This window comes from Saccopteryx leptura, chromosome 6, assembly GCF_036850995.1.
Source record: "Saccopteryx leptura isolate mSacLep1 chromosome 6, mSacLep1_pri_phased_curated, whole genome shotgun sequence".
Lineage (NCBI taxonomy): Eukaryota > Metazoa > Chordata > Mammalia > Chiroptera > Emballonuridae > Saccopteryx > Saccopteryx leptura.
This window is the reverse complement of record NC_089508.1, coordinates 81,381,356-81,392,563: the sequence shown is the minus strand read 5'-3', so window position 1 is coordinate 81,392,563 and position 11,208 is coordinate 81,381,356.

Sequence of the window (11,208 nt, the reverse complement as noted above, 5' to 3'; positions counted from 1 at the left end):
CACCACAAGGTCCCATGGAATTTCTAAATGATGGCACATAGTGCCTAAAGTATGTCATATATGCATTAGACAATAACCACTGACATATAAAATGGAACATGACCACCTCTCATAGCAAAATAACCCTCAAAAATTCTTAAGTTGGACAGGTGAAAAAGAGGATAAGGAAGTTTAGCCTGAAGAAATCTGGAGATTCCTCTCAGCCGAATCCTCATACCTACTTAGTGGGATGCACAAAATAAGATTCCTCAAAGTAGTATGAGTGTATAGGCAAGATGGATAAGAATCTCTGAATCGGCTTTTTTTCCCTCTCCCAAGAGGCCTGGGTCATTACACACGCTAGTAAAAATATGTGTGTGTGCATGTGCGTGTGTGCGCGCGCACATTCTGTGCACCTATGAGACTCCTGATGTGATTGGAGAAGTGCTTCAGGTGCCCAACAGACTGGCTTTCCAACCTATACCCGTAAATGATAGAGGAGTCGGGATGACTAAAATCGATTGTACTGGGTATTCAGTTTCGTACTAGATATGCAGGACTTAAGGGGAGATTTTACAATATTGAGAAAATAGCATCTTTTCACTGAACTTTAAATTTCTGTCACATGATTCAGGAATATTTCCCCAAAATTATTTTATTTCTGGTAAACTTGGCATCCACTCCTTGCTAACCCCAAGATATGAATGAAACTACAGGGAAATAATAGTGAAAATTATTGTTTCAGAAGGGCAGAGAAAAAGAGGGGCGGGGAGTGAAAGAAAAATGGAGAGAGGCGAAACGGGTTGCTTCTTCTAACATCTCCCTTTTACTGTTCATTTCTTAAAGTGATGTTGATGCCAACAAATTAACAAGGTCAGAGAAGACACAGGACAGTGATTCTAAGGTGATCCTAGACCTATGCTCAAATCCAATCTTCCACACTCAGACTTTTATCTTGGTGTGGTGATTAATTATCGTACTATAAGGATGTGTGGTTAGTGTCAAGATGGGTATAGAAAAACCTTGAATCATCCGACATGCCTTGAATCACCATGGTTGGGAGTCTGGACCTAAAATATCATGACAGCAGTATTCATAAGAACTTAAAGCTCAAAAACATAGGGCCCAAGAGGTCCTGAGTTTGTAGAGATCATAGTCAATAATTTCAGCAACACAGGGAAATATAAACTCAAACACAACTAAGGCTCTCTTTACCCCCATTTTACCTGATGGGGGTCCTCAGCCCCCCCCCCTTTTCCTCAGTGCTCTCCAAGGCCAGAATTGCCAGTTATTTTTTTGCACGTAGACAACCGGTCATGTGATGTAACAAGGATGATTTTAGTGCAATCAATCCATTTACGTAAAACTGACTAAATATCGTCCTTTTTTTATAGCCAAGCAAGAACACATGTCACACCTGTGCACCTATTTCACTTTCCTCCTCAGAGACTCCAAATTTGGATCTACCTTGTCTCTCCCCAATTGCTTCTGTTCTTCAATGTGTCTTCTCTTTTTTAAAACTTTATTTATTGATTTTAGAAAGAGAGAACAAGAAGGGAGAGAGAGGAAGGCAAGAGAGAAACATCAACTCATAGTTACTTCACTTTAGTTGTGCATTGATTGTTTCTCATACATGCTTTGAAGGGGTTGGGGTGCTCAAACCAACTCAGTGACCCCTTGCTCAAGCCTGTAGCCTTGGGCTCAAGCCAGCAACCTTAGGATCATGTCCATGATCCTGCAGCCAAGCCAGTGACCTCAGAGTTTTAAACTGAGGACCTCAGTATTCTGGGTTCATGTACCACCACCAGTCAGGCAGCATGTCTTCTAGATGATGCAATGTTATATAAATGGGCAGAAACATCTCGGTTCAAATTTTGCCTTCTCCACTTATAAGTCTGTATTCTAGAAAAAGTTACTTAAACTTTTTATGATTCAATTTCCTCCATTATAAAATGAGAATACCTACTGAATATTTTTTTAGGGACCAGGTGAGATATTACATATGAAACACTTCCATGCCTGGCATCTGGTAAGTGCTCACCTGTGAGTGTTATGAATATGCATAAATGGTTTTCAAATTCTAATGGATATGAGAATCACCTAGAGCTCGTCAAAATGCAGGTTTCTAGGTGCCAATCCCAAATACTCTGATTCATCAGGTACAAGAGAGGTCCAGGATTCTTCCTTTCAAGAAACTAGATTATATGGTATAGAAAGTCTACAATTTTATTCTAAAAAATCCTTCTACAAGGGTTACTTGCTATACAAATACTTCTTCATTTGCCCAAAGGGACAACAGGTGGGCAAGTGGCTCTCAGAAAAATCAGCAGACCCCTAAAGTATTCTTAAGTATCCCTATTAAGAAAAACAGATTGGGCTTTGGCTGGTTAGCTCAGTGGTAGAGCGTCAGCCTGGCGTGCAGGAGTCCTGGGTTCGATTCCCAGCCAGAGCACACAGGAGAGGTGCCCATCTGCTTCTCCACTCCGCCCCCTCTCCTTCCTCTCTGTCTCTCTCTTCCCCTCCCACAGTTGAGGCTCCATTGGAGCAGGGTTGGCCCGGGCGCTGAGGATGGCTCTATGGCCTCTGCCTCAGGCACTAGAATGGCTCTGGTTGCAGCAGAGCGACGCCCTGGATGGGCAGAGCATCGCCCCCTGGTGGGCGTGCTGGGTGGATCCCGGTCAGGCGCATGCGGGAGTCTGTCTGACTGCCTCCAACTTCAGAGAAATACAAAAAAAAAAAAAGACAGATTCCAAATTCAAGAAAATAGCTGAAGAAATAACAAAGTAATTTTTGAGATCTTTTCTCCAAAGACATCAGTGAGATCTGGGAAAAGGGCAGCAATTTCCTCCTATCTCTTTTAAGTAGGAAAGTTATTTTGTTCTGTTGCTACCAATGGCCAGGAGCCCAGCTTAAACCCGATCCACCCATTATGTTGACATCTCAGGTCTCAATAAAGAGGACATTTACTGCTTTCCTAGTGGACAGTGTGCCAAGAGCATAGTGCTGATGTCCAGCTTTGGATGTGCACATTTCACCTGGAGCATCAAACTCCATTAAGACAGATCCTACTGCTGAGGCTTTGCAGGAACTGGGACACATGTGTGTTTCATCATTTAGATTTGCTTTCTCTCACATTCCCTCCCAAGAACTAGAGAACTAGCTGCACAGAGAGCTTTGTGCTCGGAATAGCACCTTTCCAGAGCCAGAACCAAAAGGGGACAACAAACATATCTAATAAAGAACCCAGGCACAAACATTCCTAATGGTGATGCAGGAGGGCATCCAGCAAGCGGGAAGGCTGGGGTAAAGTAGCACTGCCTGGAAGGGGAGAGCCTTGTAAATAGCTCCCTCTGGACTGAAAAGTGCCTACGTTGTGGACCCTTACACTTTTCAGAGAAAATTGGAAAAATGCCATCTCCCCAGGGACCTTTGAGGGATGTGAGTGATTTGGAGTCACGCTGCCTTCTGCTCTTTGCTGTGGTAGAAATGGTCCTAATTCAGCTTCCTGGTGGAATTTTATCTGTCCTATCCAATTTCCTCAGCAGCTGAACCACCAAAAGACCCTGTGCACTGACCCTGTCCCTGCCTCACCTCCAAGGGTGACTATACTTGTATCCCTTCATGTCCTCACTGTGCTTGGTTAAACCAACTATAAACCAAAGTGAATCAAGAAATATTTTACCAAAGCAGATTTGAACACAGACACTCTCACACATATGCACAGAGAGAGAAAGAGAGAGCGAGAGACAGAGGAATTTTTAAAATGTTATCCTTTTTTGTTTGTCTATATTTTTGTATTCATATAGACTTCCTCATGCTTTTATTTAAATTTTTTTAATTTAAGAAATTCACAATTATAGAATGACCTGAAATAGGACAGTGATTAAGAACAGGGCTTTAGAATTATGGATTTAAATATGCCCCTGCCATTTACTAGCTGAGCATTTGGGGGCAAATTATTTAACCTATTTAAGCCACCATTTTCTCATCTGCATAATGAAGACAATATTAGTACCCATCTAATAGGACTATTATAAAAAGTAAATAATACAATCTCTGTAAAGTAGTACTTACATGATAAGTGCTCAATAAATTGCACTGGTCTTATTCATGGTAGCATGCTCCTTTTCTATATAGAGATATACCTACCTGTCAAGTGGACACTCACAGACTTGCAGATTCAGAATTAGGATAATTAGTCTGGTGTACCCATTCCCCACATACAGATCTACACCTATCCCTTGATGAGTCCCCTTCAAATGAAAGTACCCATGTATAAGAGGGTAAAAGAGGCCAAGTATGAGATCTATTGAGAAAGTTGCATCTCGTGAGCTAGTACAGGGATTGGCCCCATGACCTTGGCCTCCTTTAGCACCTCAAGCCATCAAGCAGCTGGCAAGAAGACACTATGAGCAGTAGTTACCCAGGATCTCTGGCTCTGGAGATGGGTTCTATAACTCAACAGCCCTGGAAATCATCTGGCAATACAAAGGATCCCAAGTACTTTTAGTTATTAGTGACCATATTAATGAAAGATCACACACACACACACACACACACACACACACACACACACACACAGTCTGTGTTTCACTGGCCAGCATCTTTGATGTCTTCCTTCTCAAAAAGGAGACCAGGCTCCGGGAGCCATTTTGCTCTCATAATCAATCAGGTCTCCCACCATGTGGCATCTCCTATTTTTCTTCCACTTTTCTATCCTAACCTTGATCTCTGGGGTTCTTCTCTGTCCAGTTGGCTCCTCTGTGGTGTCCACTGAGCACTGAAGCATCCTCCCTGGAGGACCACCTTCTCCCTCTGAGCACTGTTAGGACCAATATGTTGATGTCCTAAAGTCTCCAAAGCGTGTCCTCTGGGGTCCTTGAAGCCACACTACATTCCGGAAGTGTGGGACCTATACTTCTTTGTCAATTATTCTTGCCCAGCTAGATAGCAACATAATATTGTTGTGAAAGGATGTCTTATAAAGAGTTTCATGAAGGAGCCAGGTTTCAACCTGTAGCCCATTCTCCTAGGACTCAGATAATACTCCATGAGAGGTGGGGCCAGAAAAAAGCCATATGACAGTGTAAGTTATTCAAGAGCCTCCTTCTCCCCTCTGATGACCAATAAAGTAAATCTTTTACCAGATCAAGTTCATCAACCTACTCTCTTTTTTAGGTTAGGTTTTCTCCTAAGAGTCTCATCAAACATTCACGCAAATACATGTCTACCAGTTTTGCCCCATCGGGAGTCCTGACATATCTCAAGAAATAAATTTAGCTTAAGATCAAGGTGGACCCTCCCCACATACTAACACAGACATGAGCTTTTCCAGCTCCCCTGTTTCTCACCTGATTTCTAAAGCTCTGAGTCTGAACTCCATAAAGTGAGAAAAGTAAAGAGATCACTGATGTTCATTATCCCTAAAACCCATTGTTTTGAAAAGTTTTTCAAATGTAGTATTTTTTTATCATGATAAAATATACACCACATAAGCCCTGGCTGGTTGGTTCATCGGTAGAGCATCAATCCAGCATGTGAAAGTCCTGGGTTCAATTCCCGGTCAGGGCACACAAGAGAGATGACCATCTGCTTCTCCCCACCCTTCTCTCTCTCTCCTCCTCCTCCTCCTCCTTCTCCCACAACATGGCTCAATTGATTCGAACATGTTGGCCCTGGGTGCCGAGGATGGCTCTGTAGATCCTCCACTTCAGGCACTAAAAATAGCTCAGTTTCAGTGGCCCCAGATGGGCAGAGAGCATCAGCCCCAGATGGGGGTTGCCAGGTGGATCCTATCAGGGTGCATGCAGGGAGTCTGTCTCTCTATCTCCCTTACTCTCATTAAATATATACATATACATATATATGTACACACACACACATACACTAAATATATATATATATAAATATATATACACACTAAATATATATATATACATACACACATCATATAAAATTAACCGTCTTTAAGTGTACAGTTCAAAGGCATTGAGCACATTCACATTGTTATACAACCATCATCACTATTTATACCCCAGACTTGTTCCTCATCTTTAACAGAAATTCTGTCCTCATAAACACTAACTCTCCATTTCTCAATTCTCCCAGCCTCAGCAGCCACCATTCTACTACCTATTTCTATGGGTTTGATGACTCTGTTACCTCATATAAGAGGATCATACAGTATGTTTCCTTTTGTAACTGGCTCATTTCACTTAGCATAATGTCTTCAGAGTTCATCCACGTTGAAGCACATGTCAGAATTTCCTTCCCTTTTCAGGCTGAATGATATTTCGTTAGATGCATTTATCATATTTTCTATATCCACTAATATGTTAATGAATACTTAGGTTGTTTCCATATTTAGCTATTGTGAATTTATTACTTTTCAAATCAAGCATTTACTCATTACTCTGACTGAAATATCTTGCTGAGGAGGGGAAAGATTTCAGGTGCACAATCATGTATTCTTATTATCTCATTCATCCTGTGGGCCCACTGAGGTTCTGAGTACTTACATATAGTATTTCATTTACTCCTCCCAACAACCTGATGAAGCAGGGTGTTCCCCATTGTATGATTAGGAAACTGAAATTTAGAGAGCTAAGAGCTTGTTCAGGATCACAAACCAGACATTCTGGGAGGCAAGGAGAAAGGAGGGGAGATTCAACCAAGCCGTCTGACACCTGAATTTTTAACTTGTGACCCTCCAGTATTTCAGAGGTCACCCACTAATATTATATTGACTTTCCCTTATTTGTTACTTTTATTGTCTATTTTCTATTTCCCATGCATTGGTTAACAACAGAATCCTCAAAATAAAAAAACTGCTCGCTGCTTGCAGGCAGCAAAGAAAGAAGTAGCGGTTCCGGGAACAAGCAATGCCAGGTGGTCAGGAGAAGTAGCCGTGGGTTTGAGCTGGGTAGAGATAGGCGTGCATTTTCCTGTTACCTACAAGACCCAGTAAGAGGAATTCTAACATAATCTGTCATTGGTGTGTCCTCAAAGTTTCTCTAGAAAGTAGATATATCTGCTCCTGTGTATAATTGTTAAAAAAATAAAAAGTAAATTTTAGTACACATCATGCCTAGTAGAATTGACCAGAGGAGGTTGAGAAAGGCTAAAGGTATAAAGCAACAACAGCAAAAACTACCAAAAGAAAAAAAAAAACATAAAAATTTAAGAATCAGATGTGCCCAGGAAGATGAGGGAACTTCCCCTGCAGGGAAAAGCCAGCTACAGGGCTGCTCTGTGCATAGGTGCTGGGCATCTGATCATGTGATTATCGCATCTCTTGTGTGTTTGCCCAAAGCCCACTCTTTTAAAGGTATAGATAAGGGTCCCCAAACTATGGCCCGCGGGCCGCATGCGACCCCCTGAGGCCATTTGTCCGGCTCCCGCGGCACTTCCGGAAGGGACACTTCTTTCATTAGTGGTCAGTGAGAGGAGCACATTGACCATCTCATTAGCCAAAAGCAGACCCATAGTTCCCATTGAAATACTGGTCAGTTTGTTGATTTAAATTTACTTGTTCTTTATTTTAAATATTGTATTTGTCCCCGTTTTGTTTTTTTACTTTAAAATAAGATATGTGCAGTGTACATAGGGATTTGTTCATAGTTTTTTTTTATAGTCCGGTCCTCCAATGGTCTGAGGAACAGTGAACCAGCCCCCTGTGTAAAAAGTTTGGCGACCCCTGGTATAGATGAATGAATGAAATGCTGAGGTTTTGAAAATATGCTTTCTCAATGAAGTGTTGAATATAAAGCTGATTTGATACAAAACTACATTGCCTTTAACCTTCCCATCTCACCTTTGTGTGCCTTACAATCACCCTGCCCTTGGCTCTCTGACAGTTGAATGGGCACTGCCCTCACTTTCTTGTGTCCTAACCCAGAAGTATCTCCCACGTGTCTCCAAATTTCCTGCCCCAGTAAACACCTTTCAAAATGTACCTGTCTTGGGTTCAACTCCCATGGACCCTGAACTTCTAAACTAACCAATTAGTCTGCCACTGTGAGGGCAGACTGATAAACTAACTCTCTCAGGCTTCACAGTTACCCTCAAACAGAGTGTTTTAGTGGCAATAACTTTACCTAAAGGCCCTGGGGAATGGGACCGGAGCAGGAGAGGGCATGACGGGGAAGCTCCATCAGGAACTGTGGACCTTGCTCTCTTGCCCACCACTCTCAACATAGTGATTGCAGAGCCTGTCCTATTTTAATTACGATTTCTTCCTTCTTATCCCCAGTAATATTTCAATAGATTGAAGATGAGTGAAATAACCACCAAAACAAGTATTACAATATTTGGTTTTACTTTTGGTGGTTTTTTTCAATTGGTACTCATTTTGTCCAATTTCCTCACCTTTGTCATTGCTCTAATACCAGCCACAACTTGAATGACTCTTATCCTTAACCAGACTCTCCAGAGAGCTCAGAGTGGGGAGCTTTGCCCTTATTTCTCTCCTGTCTCAAATACTTTTACTCTGATGGTCATTATGAGAACAGATATTTAGCTCTGATTTCCTGGAATCATATGTGTAACCAGATCAGCAGGTATATGGAAGAACAAGGCCCTCACACAAGTCCATATAAACATATGCCCCAAAGAAGAGATATAAACTTCCCATTTTTAAACTCCAGAGCCAGATTCTCTTCCCTTCCAAGTCCATTGTGTCTATCAGTTTCCCAAAACCTTTCAGAAAAAGGCTTACACCAGCATATGCTGACTCATTAGTGAGTCAAGATCATAGCTAGAAGAATGTTCATTTTTGAGATGGCAACATATAAAGATTAAAAAAAAGAATCCTGACTTTATAATAAGAAAATAATTCTCATTAATGTCCTTTCTTTCCATTTTTAATAACCAAAGTTGCATGTCCTTCAACAACAGAGGTATGTATGTAAAGCACTTCTCAACCAATCCCATCCAGCAGAACATTTTGGAACATTTTAATCATATAACCAGAAAATTTATTATTATTTTTCACTCCCCTTTGTCAAGAAACCATCTAAAAAAAACCCCAATAATAACGTTTGACTTCTGTGAAACATTAAGATAATTCAGTATGGAGTAGTAGTGAGAATCTCTAACCTTCTAGGGTGTGAGATGACCCTTTCAAATGATTTTTCCAAAGTCTATAATGGTCATATTAGACCACAGCTAAAGGTTTTGTTAAGGTGCCTAAAGTTCTCAATAGAATTAGAAGAAACTTAGTACACACCATGCCTAGTTAGCAGTTCTGGCCAACACCCTTCTCTAACCTGCAATCTTCATCTCATTTTCTCACATGTGAGCTCAGATTCAGTTTGTCTATGCATGGTAGAAAACCCTAAGAAAGAGTGTATTAAACAATATAAAAATTAATTTATGTCTTAATGTAAGAGGTCCAGGGTTGGTCTGGTTCCCCACAAAGCCAGAGAGACTCAAGTCCCTCCTACCTTACTGCTCCTCAGTGGATGGACTCAACCCCATGATCCACGATGGTGGCTGGTACATTCCAGGCTCCAGGATGCAGAAAAGGATAATAAAGAGGTAGAGGCAAGGGGTGTCCACATTGTTTCTTAAAATTTTTATCAAAAGATTCCACATGACATTTCTACTTATACCCCAGTGAACATAACTTAATAACATGGCTAAACCTATTCTCAAGGACTTCTAGGAAATAGGAACTGTCATTCTGAAGGCTGAAGTTCTATCACTGTGATGTAGGAGATCATCAGCAGTCTCTCATAATACCCAACTCACAGGGAACTTTTGGGTTAGGAGGTGAAGATGGCTGAAGTGTCAGCAGTAGGTTAGAGGACTCGGGGACAGAGTCCATGCTGAGACAGAGAGTGAGACTGAAACAGAAAAACAAAATCAAAGCAGCAGTAAAAACACAGCATGAGGGAAGGAAAGAAGCTGATGATGAATTTAGAATTTGTTAGAACCTACCAGGTCTCAAACCCTAAATCTATAGAAATTAAAATTTTGATAGCTGTGTAGAGAAGATAAATAAACCTCAATGGAACATGTGAGGGAAAATGGATTATTCAGTAAATAGTTTGAAGACAAAGGGTTATCCATTTGGGAAGAAATGGATCACTTCCTGTCAAAATTTGGATGTTCTAAAAATAATACCAGAAGCAAGGCTTAAATGCTAATAATGCTTTTGTGTTTTTTGTGTGTGTTTCTTTTGTTTTGTTTGTTTTTTAGAGAGAAAGAGACAGGAAAGGTGAAGTGAAGAGAAAGAGGAGAAGCATCAAATCATAGTTACTTCACTTTAGTTGTTCATTGATGTCTTCTCATATGTGCCTTGACTGGGGATTGGACCTTGGGCTGAAGCAGAGCCAGTGACCCCTTTCTCAAGCCAGTGACCTTGGGTTTCAAGCCAGAGACCTTGGACTCATGTCAATAATCCTGTGCTAAGCCAGCCATCCCACCCTCAAGCCAGCAAGCCCACACTCAAGCTGGCAACCCCACACTCAGGCTGATGAACCTACACTCAAGCTAGTGAGCCTGTGCTCTAGCCAGTGACCTCAGGATTTTGAAATGAAGCCTCAGCATCCCAGCTCAATGCTCAATCCACTGTACCACCACAGTTCAGGCAAACGCTAATGTTTTAGGGGGAAGATACAATTCCAGGAGAGTAAGGGTAGGGCAAGAGAGAAACATGGTAAAGAAGGGTAGGAAGACAATGCAAGGTGATGGGATACTGAACTGGCTACAGCTTCACAAAAAAACAGCCAATCACACATCCTTGCAGGATGTCCACAGACATACTACATTAAAAAAGAAAGTACCTCTACACTGTCTATTGGAAGAACAAATAGAGTGTCCACTGGCCACTTTCCTTCTGTCTCCTATTTCCTACTGGCTACAGTGTACACTGACTTTCAATCTTATGCCTTGTGCATTAGATGTCACAATAGAATTTCTACTGAACAGTTCCCAAATAACATGATTCTATAAGCAGGGCAATGAATTGTTTTCAAAATATATTTCTTTAAGGATTCATAGTGAGTATGGTTGGCACCTTCAGAAAAATAAAGTTTTCTGCATTTAGTTTTCTCTTAAATAGGAACGCCTAAGTGGCCAGATGTGGTTAGATGTTAGCATTCACATTACAGGCCAAAACACCCATCCCTTTGCCTTTTACATCACAAAACTGATCCAGTAAATGCTTTCTGGGTATTCATTTCCATAGTAATGTCCCCTTCATCCTAGAAGTTGGGGAAGGAAGAG